The sequence below is a fragment of the Monodelphis domestica genome, chromosome 1 (genome assembly GCF_027887165.1).
Source record: "Monodelphis domestica isolate mMonDom1 chromosome 1, mMonDom1.pri, whole genome shotgun sequence".
Lineage (NCBI taxonomy): Eukaryota > Metazoa > Chordata > Mammalia > Didelphimorphia > Didelphidae > Monodelphis > Monodelphis domestica.
Window position 1 is genome coordinate 510,512,357 of NC_077227.1, and position 12,429 is coordinate 510,524,785.

At 38.6% G+C, this 12,429-nt stretch overlaps 1 protein-coding gene across 12 annotated transcripts in view; it reads left to right on the forward strand.

The window, feature by feature from the left end:
- OGDH (oxoglutarate dehydrogenase) overlaps positions 1-12,429 on the forward strand; it is a 110,693-nt gene that overhangs the window by 30,952 nt on the left and 67,312 nt on the right. Inside the window, exon 1 of one of the 12 annotated variants that reach the window (XM_056813052.1) lies at positions 3,524-3,667. The exons of the other annotated variants lie outside the window; for them this stretch is intronic. The gene's annotated coding sequence lies outside the window, so the exon portion shown is untranslated. Of the gene's footprint in view, positions 1-3,523; positions 3,668-12,429 lie in introns of those variants that run through there. 12 annotated transcript variants of the gene reach the window in all.

A 12,429-nucleotide genomic window follows, 5' to 3' on the forward strand; every position in this document is an offset into this window, starting at 1 on the left:
TTAAACTTAATGGGATTTTTTCTCCTCCACCACGAACCAAAATGATCATTAGGTTGAGAGCCAGGTGATGTGAATTATTTATTAAATGGATTATTTTTATATTTTGACAGAAGCAAGCTACTTTATTTTGAGACTGTATGACTAATGTTATGCCCCAGGTTTCACTGTTATGCTCATTTTGAGAGCACATTTCTTCATGAACATTATAAGTTTATAGTTCTGTTTGTAAGCACAATAGCTATTTAAATATGTAGATTATCTGCATGTCCATCTAGTTTCACTAACATGGGAATGGAAACTGCCCAGTGAGGTTCCTTGGCTTAAAACTGAACTGGTGTTTTTTTTGGTTTTTGTTTTCCATTAGGAATTATTTTGGGCCTGCCCTGTAGTTTCAGAGGAATTGTAAGGAAGGACAGAACTATGGGATTGAACAGTCAAATGAGCTATCTGTTTTCTTCAAAGAAAAAGGGATATTTTTATCACCAGATCTAGATTTTGGCTTACTCTTTATCTCAGCTTCCCCCTGCTTCTACTCTGTAACAAGGCTATGGGTGTACCTCACGTAGAAATTAAAAACTCTGATCAAGTAGTACCATAAAGCCTCAGAGACCAAAGGTGTTTAAGAATTAGGGAATGGAGGAGGGATAGGATCAAACCTGAATAATTGTACTGGATGGTGAAAGGGAGGCAGTTCAGTACAGTGTGAATAACCTTGCTGTTCCCAATCTAGTACTCACTTCTGACATTCCCTAGGTGGCCAAGCAGGTCACTGTACCTCCATGTTTCTCAGTTCTCTCCTGTCAAAATAGGATGTTGGCTGGATCCTGTGTGGTCCCTTCTAGATCTAAAGGTTGGTCCTATGACTTCATACCTAAAAAAATATAGCCATAGTTGTAATGGAAGAAACATTATCAGCGATGATATTTTGATGAAGGGAAGTCCTAACATGAAGAACTGAAAAATAGATTAATTGACTCATTTGATTTTGGGTCATAGCCCTGCTCCAGGTGACAGGGAACTTAGAGGAAGTTTGTGGTGGTTTTGAGCTGATTGGCCTGGCAGTTCAAACGTTATTATTTTCCTTTAAAAATCAATGTAATAGATACTGACAATAAAAAGTTATAAAAAATTATAGTCTCTACTCTCAAGGAATTTACACTGTATTGGGTAAAAAAGGGTTATATAAAATAATGAGTGATGGTAGCAAAAGAGGGATCCAGATAAAGTGCTGTAGGAAAAGTGGAGACAAAGGAGAATGCTTTCACATAGGGAATAATAATTAAGGAGGTGAGGGAAGGCTTCATAGAAAAGACCCTTGAGCTGAACCAAGACGAATTCTGAAAAGTAGAAATGAGATAGGAGGGCAGTGGCAGAAGGGAGGACCTCTAATAGGCCAGGATTGGTGGAACATTGTATACATGAGAAGGAGCACAGTGAGGTGATCCTGGATAGATCAAGCCAAATTGTAGAGGGCCTGAAGTATCAGGATGAGGAGCTTATATTTAAGGGAAATAAAGTGCTTTTTGTTCATGTTTGAGCTAGGGGTCAAGTCAGAGCAAGACCATAGAAAGGTTGCTTTGTTTGACAGCTATGTGAATGAAGGCTGAACAGAGGAGGAAAAATATAAAATATGTTGTGGAGGTAGGATGATGGGACTTGGCAATTACTTGTCCCCCAGAAGTCAGCATGGTATTCTTTAAGCCTCAGCACTGATACTTCCTGATGTTAAGCTTTGACTGATTTCCATTCCTTGAAGTTAATCCTCACACCCAACTCAAATTGCCTTATATTATCTTTGTATACCCTTGAGGGTAGATATATGTTTTTTATTTTGCTTTTTAATCCATAGCAACTAACAATACTGTACTGCACTTATATATTATTTGAATTGGAAGTGTGAGGGAGAGGGAAGAGTCAAGGAGAGCATGGGAGGATCAGAGTGCCATCAACAGAAACATAGAAGTTTGTAGAAGAGACAGATTTTGGGGGAAGGAAGATGAAACAACAGAGGAACCAGAGAAGCAGTGGTCAGCCAGGAAGGGGAGCAATAAATATCACTGAGGCTGAGAAAAGAGAATATTGAGGAAGGATGGGATGGGTGTGGTATATTAAATGCTACCAACAGAATGCGGGGAAAACCATAAATTTTAGCAATTATCAGGGGGTATCTGGGTGGTTCAGTAGATTGAGAGCCAGGCCCAAGAGGTCCTAGGTTTAAATCTGGCCTCAGATACTTCCCAGCTGTGTGACCCTGGGCAAGTCACTTGATCCCCCCATTGCCTATCCCTTACCACTCTTATGCTTTGGAACCAATATGCAATATTGATTCCAAGACAAAAGGTAAGGGTTTAAAAAAAAAGCAATTAACAGATCATTGTTAATCTTTGAAAGAGCAGTTTCAATTAGGTATTGGAGTTGGAAGCTAAATTGTAAGAGATTGAGGACTGCATGGGTGATAACAGGAGAGAATTTGAGTACTTGTTGGCAGCTAGAAAGGAGTCATTACATAGGAAGAAAATAAAGATGATCAAGGAGGTCAGTGAAGCAGGCTCCCTGAGTTGGGTTGATGTCCAGTTAAAATCAGAGGTACAAATGAAAGAATTAGACAAAACAGGAAAAGGAAGCTATCTAACAGTTTTTTTATAATTCATTTGCCAGTATCTAGCCCAGCAGAAATGCAAGGGTCCTGTTAAAGGTGTGATGTTTGGTTCTTTAGAAATCATGAATTTGACTTTTGTATCACTTAACATCTCTTGCTTATCCTTTGAAAGTATTATAAACACTTTATTGAGCATCATTTTACACTACAACATGTACATGTAGAAAAGATGTTTGATAACTATTTTAAAGGCAGCAAGTATAAAAATACATCCCTGACCAAAGAATTAATCACCTGGTATTCAGCCTGCTAATGATGAACCTTCCTCATTTTAGCTAGATTGGTTCTTGGACAAGCATACAATCTGGAAACACCCTATAAATCTTTCTTGCTTGCTGTGGCTACTCCTGGAGTTTCCTCTCTGCTGGCATATCCTCTGTGAGTCAACTCTACCACATGACAGGATATCTGAGTAGGTGATATGAAAATATTCACTTAAGCAAAAACTGATGGATTGAGTTTGACAGAATTGTACAAGTCTTTTGTACAAGCTACTCTGAACTTAGGCAGTTTGCTTCTCCTTTTCATGTGTGTAAAACAATTCTATTAGTTTTTGCCTCTCCAGGTGTAAGAGGAGGAAATAGACTAATAGGGCACCAATCGGTCAAACAGTCAACATTAAGTGCCAGGCACTGTACTAAACACTGGGAATTCAAAAAAGAAAAAGAAAGAAAAAAAAGTCCCTGCCCTCAAAGAGCTTACCATTCAAGGGGGACGATAATACACAAAAAGGGAGGAGGACTCCAGATAGAGTCTAACCAAGCAGGGCAGCTGATGGGAAATGAAAAATTGATTAGAAATTCTGAGCCTTCTATGAAAGGAGGTGTTGCAAGAGTGTTTTTTTTTTTGCTCTGCCCTCTAGCTCTCCAGTCAGAGGGGAGAGGCAGCTGAGAGGCCTGAGGAGGTGTGGAGTACCACAGCTGAAGCAGTCTCCATGAGATTTTGGGTGATGAGCTTATCCTGGGGAAAGCATGATGTTTGTGGAGTCCAAACCAAGCAAAGCAGCTGGTAGGAAATCGAAGGCACTAGTTTCCCAAAACAGGGAGAAGATAACTGATTTACACTAATGCAGTGGTTCTCAACCTTTCTAATGCCGAGACCCCGCAATACAGTTCCTCATGTTGCAGTGACCCCAAACCAAAAAATTATTTTGGAGGCTACTTCAAAGCTGTAACTTTGCTACAGTTATGATTCGGAATGTAAATACCTGATATGCATCATGTATTCTCATTGCTACAAATTGAGAGGTTGAGAACCGCTGCACTAATGTGTTTGTTAAAAGGAAGGTCAACCTTTCTCTGAATATGATTTAAAAGCAACTAAGTGGTACAATGGAGAGAGAGCAAGGCCTGGACTCAGGAAGACCTCAGTTCAAATCCAGATACTATCTGCATGACCCTGGGCAAGTCACTTAATCCCTGTTTGCCTCAGTTTACTCATTTGTAAAGTGGGGATAATAATAGCATCTACTTCTCAGGGTTGTTGTGAGGATCAAATGAGATAATATTTGTAATATGCTTAGCATTTTGCTGGCAAATAGTAGGTGCTACATAAATGCTAGCTATTATTATCCTTGAAATATCTAACAAACCTTATGGACTTGCATCATGATGCAATCTTGTATCAAAGTGTAGATATTGCTGTCAGCTGGAAAAATAAACATACTTGAATAGATATTTGCAAAGTAGTGGGTTTTTTTTTTAATCTACTGTTTTTATTGTGCTACTTAATTTTGGAAGCATATTGTAAATAAGGGTACTTTTCTTTGGGTCTCCCACTGAATCTTTTTAACTGCTTTTTTTGCATATGTATAATTTATGGGGTTCCTTAGGAATATTAAATTAGAGACTTTTTTCTAAGAGAAGATATGGTTCTCTTATGTGAGATTTCCATTATTACAACTCTTATTGCATTTTTGAAGCTATGCCTTGGCAGTCTTCATTTTTGGGAAGGGAAAAATCTAAAGAATTTTTGCTTTTAATCAATCAAATGTACTTGAGGTTGCTTTCCCTTTCCTTAGCTCTGTGGGAGGAATCTTACAGAGAATGAATACCTTCAAAGAGTGAAGTTAAAGAGGTAAATCTAACACACATTGAAAAAAAGCAGAGGCATGTGGCTTAGTAGATTGAGAGTCAGACCTAGAGACTAGAGGTCCTGGGTTCAGATGTGGCCTCAAATACTTTCTCTGTGACCCTGGGCAAGTCTCTTAACCCCCCTTGTCTAGGCCTTACTGTTCTTCTGCCTTGGAACCAATATACAGTATTGATTCTAAGATGAAAGGTAATGGTTTAAAAAAAAAGTAACAAACAGAATGGGACAGGATAAAGTACTAAATCATATGGTATAGGATTGCTTTAAGTCAGAAAAGAGGATGCTGAAATTTGGAGTAGGCGAAGAAGGCTTCACAGAGAGGTGGAACTTAAGCTAGAGGAAAGAGGGGCAGAATTTGAATGGATAGAGAAGAGGCTAGAGAAAGGGGCAAATTTGAAGGCAGGACATTGAAAATGAATGACATTTTTGTGGATGAATTAGAAAATCAAGTGAAAAGATGGGTCCACCAGTGAATAGAGAGCCAGGTTTGGAGACAGGAGCTCCTGAGTTCAAATTTGGCCTCAGATACTTTATAGCTGTGACCTTGAGCAAGTCACTTAACCCCAATTGCCTGGCTCTTCTGCCTTGGAACTGTACTTAGTATTAATTCTAAGATGGAAGGTTAAAGGGGTTTGTGGGTTTGTGTTTTTTTAAGAAAAAAATTATGGGACCATATTGTGATGGACTTGTAAGACAAGCAGAGGTACTTAAATTTGATTTGGTAGGAAATAAGGGCGATATTAGCAAATTCCTGCCCAGAGGATTGAAATATGAGGAAATTGGTACTAAAAAATAATTAGTATACAGTATGTTATATGGACTGGAAGAAAAAGAAACTGGTGTCGGAGTACCCAGCAAGAAGGCTACCGAAGGAATTTAAGTGTAGGGAGTAAATTGGCAGCTAAAATGATGACTAGAAAGTGTAGATGAGATTTCAGGAGGGAAAGATAATATATCTAATGACTTGAAGGTTTCCAGTCTAAGTGATGAGGGTGTCATAGCCAGAGGGAAATATGACACATATCTCACACATGATACTGATTTAATACTTAAAAGACAAGCCAGAATATAGTTATTCCTGAAATTCTGTAAGACTTAATCTTTGTCATTAAAATCAGCTTTGGATGATCCGTGATAGGGAACGAAAGCATATTGATCTATAGATGCAAGATGGACTCGGGCGCGCGTGTATGTGTGTGTGTGTTAGAGACAGAGAGCTAGATAGAATTAGATAGTAGATCAGACTTAATGAGTAGCTTTAGTAATTTCATCTTTGAGGAAAGAGATCACAATAATGTAATTCCATGAACCACATATCAGCCACTCATTTCAACCTTCTTACTGTGTAAGACCTGCTGACAGCTAAGTTATTTGATGATTAAATATTTATCAAACACCAACACTGGGAAGAAAGTATGGCCCTTGTCCTTGAGCTTAGTCTAATGGAGGAGATAAAAATGGACATGTGAAACAGAGAACTCCGTAGTATATTCAAGCTAATAAATGTTACAGGAGATGGGAAATGCTTGCTGAAGTCAGGCTTGATCTGGGCCTTGAACAATATGTGAGTTTTGACTAGAGAGGGCTGAAAAGAAAGCATTTAAGGAGAGAGGAATTGAATGAGCAGAACTGTAAAGGAGAAACATGATAAAAATCTTTGGGGAGACAGTGAAAAGGCCTGAATGAAATGAAATGCCCATTTTAGAAATTGGGAATAAAATTAACATGAGAGAATAGGGTTGGGACTGATAATAGAGTTTTAAAGCCAGGTTGGGCTTCTTGAGTATGACAAAAAGGTATAAGGGAGATTAATAAGGCAGAATTGTGAAAGGTAGAATAGAGGAACAAGATTCTACTGTTAAGGAAGTCCAGGTAGGAGACTTTAAGCTTTCTAAGTGTGAGGAGATATGAAATTAATATTGGAAGCACAGGGTCAGGAAGAAATCCCAGAGATCTTCAAAGGAAAATGGGACTTGTTGCCATAAGGGCTTTAGGGATTGGCAATGAGTTTCCACATTGGACATAAATTTAAGGTTAAAAGATATTTAAGAAAATATTCAGCATTTGGAAATATAGGCCTGGAGGGGCCGTGAAGAAGTGCAGTGGTTAGAGCACCAGGAACCCAACCCCCCCCCCCCCCCCCCAGGTCAGAAGGACTTGGGTTCAGACTTGGTCTTAGATCCTTCCTAGCTGTGTGACCCTGGGCAAATCACTTCACTCTGATTGCCTAGACCTTGTTGCTCTTCTGTCTTAAAATTAATACTAAGATAGAAGGCAAGTATTTAAAAATAAAAGTGAGTTGGCTTAGCATGAGCTCATAAAAGTGCAGATAGCAATGAACAGAGGAGAAAACTTAGGGGATACACACAGTTTTTGTTTGAGTCACTATAAGAGTACTGAAAGGAGGGTAGTTAGAAATATGTTGGCGAACCACTAAGAAATTGCATGGTTAGAAAAGGAGGGAATCAGAGTTTTAAGGAGTATTTAGTTGATATGCAGAGAAGTCAGAGGTTGACTGAATAAAGCCCATTATATTTGTCTTGCAGGTGATTTTTGGTTATTAGTCAAACCCTTTGGGAGGGAGGGAGACACCAGAATTCAAGCCTTTAAGAGGTAAATAGAGTGTAGTCAGTGGGTATAGAACTTGTTCAAGGATTTTGTTGAGGAAAAGGGTAGAGAGATTGCTAGATTTGAGTTAGGAGATCTGTATTTGCATCCCACCTCAGACAGTTCCTGGCTCTTTTACCACAGATACACATCACATAACATTTCGCAGCCTCAGTTTCCACCTCACCTAGGGGAGATGGATAACAATATCACCTATTTCTCAGGGTTATACATATCAAAATGAGATAAAAATGTAAAGATGCTTTACAAACTTAAAATTACCACAGTTGTTACTGTGGGGTCAAATAAAGTTGCATTTTGTGTATTCTGTTTTAAAGATAATGGGAGAAATGAGCATATTTGAAAGTAGAAGAAAAGAAGTCCATGGAGGAGAGATTGAGGATGGCCATAGAGAAGGAAGAGATAATTGTGGGAGCAAGGTTCTTCAGCAAGTGGGAAAGAATGAGCCCAAGAACAGGCAGAAGGGTTTCTTTAACATTCTCTGGTGAAGGGGTCAGTAAACATCTAAAATAGTGAAAAACAAGACAGCATATAGAAGAAAGCAAACCAGAGAGCCTATCCTGAACTGATCATCAGACCCTGAGTAAAGATTGATTTTTTTCTTTCTGGTGGGTTTTTTGTTTGTTTGTTTTGGGGAGGAGTTTTTTTTTTCTTCTGAATCTGTTAATTCATTCAGATATGGAATTCCCGGTGAGGAAACTCCCTCTACCAAATAGAGCTACTCTGTTTTCCAATTTAGAGAGCTGCCTGGGCATAGACAGGTGGTGGCCCTTCCTGACTCAGAGCCCAGCCCTCTAACTACTGAGCCTCACACCCTCTGGATCTTCATGGATACTGTATAAGATTGAATGTTTTTTACATTTATATCTCAGGTAATAAAATTTGTTTTCTTTAGCACATAGAGGAGTGTGAAAATAGAATGTATAGGAAGGAATTGATAAATTCAGCATAGGGCCTATGGACAAGTATGGGGGAGGACACCAGCATTATTAAGGACCAAACACTATGCCAAACACTTTACAAATATTAACTCATTTAATCTTCACAACAGTCCTTTGACATAGTTGCCACTATTACCTCCAGATATCAACCTTTCACCACAAACCCTATTCCCCTGGAAGCATGAATATCTTCAGTCACCAAACTAGAACTGACAGTTGGCTAATATCTATATCTTTAGTTTTGTTGGTGAGAGGAGTCCATTTTAAAGGTGACTTTCCTTCTTTCCTGACCCTTCTCCACCAATGGTAGCCTCTCTGGCTGTTCTGTGTTTGACCAGGAGTTTGAGGCTTTTAAACCATACTTTGTAGACCCTCAGGCCCAGATGTTATGAATGAATTCAATTCAGCAAACTTTGATTAAGCACCCACTAAGAGCAAAGGCAGCCTAACTATAACTAGTAGGGGCCCTACCCCTCATTTCTCTAGGCAACCTTTTTTTTTTTTAAACTATGGTCAGTGTGTGAGTTTATTTTCTTAGTACTAAGTTTAGTGGAGGATTTTAAAAAGTTTTTCTTCCTGACTCCAGACCTAGCATTCTTATTCACTGTTCCATCTCATTGCCCAACTTAACAAACTTGGCAAGTGGTCATCCAGCCTCTGCCTAAAGTCCTCCAAGGAGATGAGATGGATCCCCTCTTTAATGTACTTTATTTTTTATTGTAATAATAATTATTTTAAGAACCCTTATCTTCTGTCTTACTGTGTATTGATTCTAAGGCCAGGGTCACACAGCTGAGAATTGTCTGAGGCCACATTTGAACCTAAGGACCTCCCATCTCTAGGCCTGGCTCTCAATTCATTCAGCCACCAAGCTGCCCCCTTTAAAAAAAAAAAAAGTACATTCTACTTTTGGAATCATAGACATTTTTCTTTCTTTTCCTTTTTTTTAATTAAAATATTTTGTTGTTATGCCCAGGCAACTCTTAAAGACCATAAGTTTCAGGAGGAGTTTCTAAATTAGGAGTTCCCTGTAAGTTAGTCATTTGACAAGCATTTATTAATTGCCTCCTAGGTACCAGGCACTGTGTTAATGTGCTAACTAGTGAATCATAAGTACAGATCTTTATGCTGCTCTTACCACCCCCAAATTGTATAAGATATATTACTAGGCATTAGTTACAAAGAAAAGAAAAAACTATTCTTGCTCTTAAGAAATATGTTCTTTCCAGTAACAAGTGTTTCAGATGGTGTTTTTGTTTTTGACCAATAATTGTCACAAGACCTTGGTTTACAGCTGTAAGGGACCTTCGAGGCCTTTTAGTCCATGCCTCTCATTTTACAGATGGAAAAACTGAGGTGCAAAGATGAAGTGACTTGTCCAGGGTCATGCAGCTAGTATCTAAGTTCTCAGGTCGGATTCAGGTTCAAAACTTCCTGACTCTAAGCTCAGCAGAGTAGAATTTTATAATTCCCTCTGAAATTCTGAAGGGAAAATTTGCCTCTTAGGTGTGGTGTAGAACAGTAATTCTCAAACTTTTGGGTCACAGATTCCTTTATACTGCAAGGAAATTAAGGAATACTCTCCCTGGCCCTCAGTTGTTGTTTTATTTATCATATTAATAGTATTACAAAAATAATTTTGACTTTCTGAGAGTTTTCAGAGATCTCACTATATCATTAGTGTAGAAAGACTAGAGACTACCTTACCTACCTGAGAGGAGTTGGAGGTATGGGGAGGAGAGCTAGATTAAACCCTCTTGATGACCTTTTCAACTAAGTCCATAATTCTAAAAATAGGTAAAATGAGTTGGGTGGAGGGCAGAGAGGAGCCCAATGGCTGAAGCACACAGGACTCTGTACATTTTTTATTGAGGACAGTTTGGAGAATTCATCCTGAATGTTGATCACTAGTCTTTTGCAGCTGTAATACTCTTGCAGATGTAATTAAGACTGTATAATGTATCAGAGCTACCTTTGGTCTAAAGCAAAGTCCCTGAAGTTGGCTCCCTTTTTCTGAAGTCAGCACATTTCAGAGGGTGGAGCTCGGGCAGCTTGTTTTTATCTAGTATATGCTGCTCTCTGCTTACTGACGTTTCACTTTTATATCAGTATGAGAAGGTCAGTTTATTTTTCAGGTACTTTTCCTTGATGGACTTTTGAAATATGGACCAGATTATGCCATTATAACTAATAATAATTTTTTTTCCTTTTTAAGACCTTAAACTTTGCTCTACTTAAAGGTGTGTTGCATTTCTTCCTAGTGTCCTAAGGCAGGTTTCCTATTTTGTTAGTTTTTTATACCACCAAAAAATTGGCATTGTTAAAGAGATTTTTTAAAATCTCGTTTTTAAACCCTTTCTGCCTTAATTAACACTCTTAAGACAGGACAAGGACTAGGCAAATGGGATTAAATGACTTGCCCAGGGTTATACAGTTAGAAAGTGTTTCAGGCCCTATTTGAACCCAGGTCCTCCCCATTTCCAGGCCTGGCGCTGTATCCACTGTACCACCTAGCTGCCATGTCAGAGAGATTTAATACTAAACCACACATCCTCCCTTTAGAAACTTGAATAAAATGCCCCTTTACCATGTTGTAATCAATAAGTAGGCATTTATTAATGGCCTACTATATGTTTGGCACTGTGCTAGGGGCCAGAAGATTTAAGTAGGATTATTGCTATCACAAGGAATGAAATGGCTAAATGAATGCCCTAGAAAATTGATCAGAAAAGGAATAGGTATCTCTTATTTTGGAATAGTGGCTGCCCTGTCTATCTGGAGCCAGGGGAACCGATTAGATAATCTTTATGTTTCTTTCCAACCCATTGGAATGTCTAATAAATTTTATCTTTAGCCATTCTAATGTTTTTCCTAATCTTGGAGGGAAATTGGTCATGAGCAGTGTCATCAGGCCTCTTTCAGAAATGCATTGCTTCTCTTCTATAGGGTATAGCCTCTATAGGGGACTGAAGATTCTCCGGGAACCATATTCTCTAAGCAGCTTGAATCAACCCTAATCCAGTTGGCAGCATTGACATGAATCAGCAATCTCCATGGTTTTCAGAAACTGCTATTTAAGTTTCTCTCATTAACTTGTTGCCCTGGTTTCATGAGGAATGTCTTTAAAACTATAATCATCAATAATTGAATTTACTAGATATATGAGAATATATTGGAAAGTCTACTTTATGCCTTGCACTGTGCTAGGAACTGCGTAGTTCCTATTACCAGGAGCTTATGGCATTAGGCAAGCTCTCTGGTATATAGGACCAAAAATTAAATTAAAATTTGTTTATGTAACAAGCATCTTATGTTCTCTACTAATTAAGGGTAACATATCTTCTTTCCCACTCTTTTGACTTATTTGTCTATTTATCATCATCTTTGGTGCACCTTTTGTTTTGTCTGGCACACAATAGGTACTTGATGTTTGTTGATTGATTAAACAGTACAAGTACTGAAGGAAAAAATCTTTTTGTATCATACAGTTGAGAAATAAGGTAAATATCTGAACTACTAAGTCTTGCTAAGGATGAAAAGAAGAGGTCTCGCGCACTATTCTTTACTCTTAGCATTATCTTTAGAAATAAGAAGCAGCATAAATATATATTCGCTGAAGAGATAGGACAGGGTTGGGAGAATTTTAATCTCTGGGCTGGACGGGGACAGAGAGAAACAGTAATTAGCCCTTCTCTGAATCCCGAAGGATTTGTTGAAAGGGATTGTTGATAATATTTTAGGAACTGTTTAAAATTATGAGGCAATTGTGACTGTAGAAAGAGGCTAGGATAGTGGCTTCCGGATGGGAGTTCTTGTCAGCCAATACTTCTTTGCTGAAGGCTTTAAGGAGGAAATAGGGGTGAGTGGACTCCACTTGAAGTGCTGAGATAAGTGCAAGGGGACAGACTGAAGTTAAGATGACAGATATTATCCTATCTCTACTCCACAAATGTTTTGGGCAGTTGTGGGGTCATTTTCTCCCATCCTTCACCAAATGATAGTGCTGATGCCTTATTGTCCCTTGTGAATTTTACAACCTGGTTATCTGGAAGGAATAGTCCCCTTTGGACTCTTTTCAACTATGTTGACATAAGAGACAGGGGCAAAATA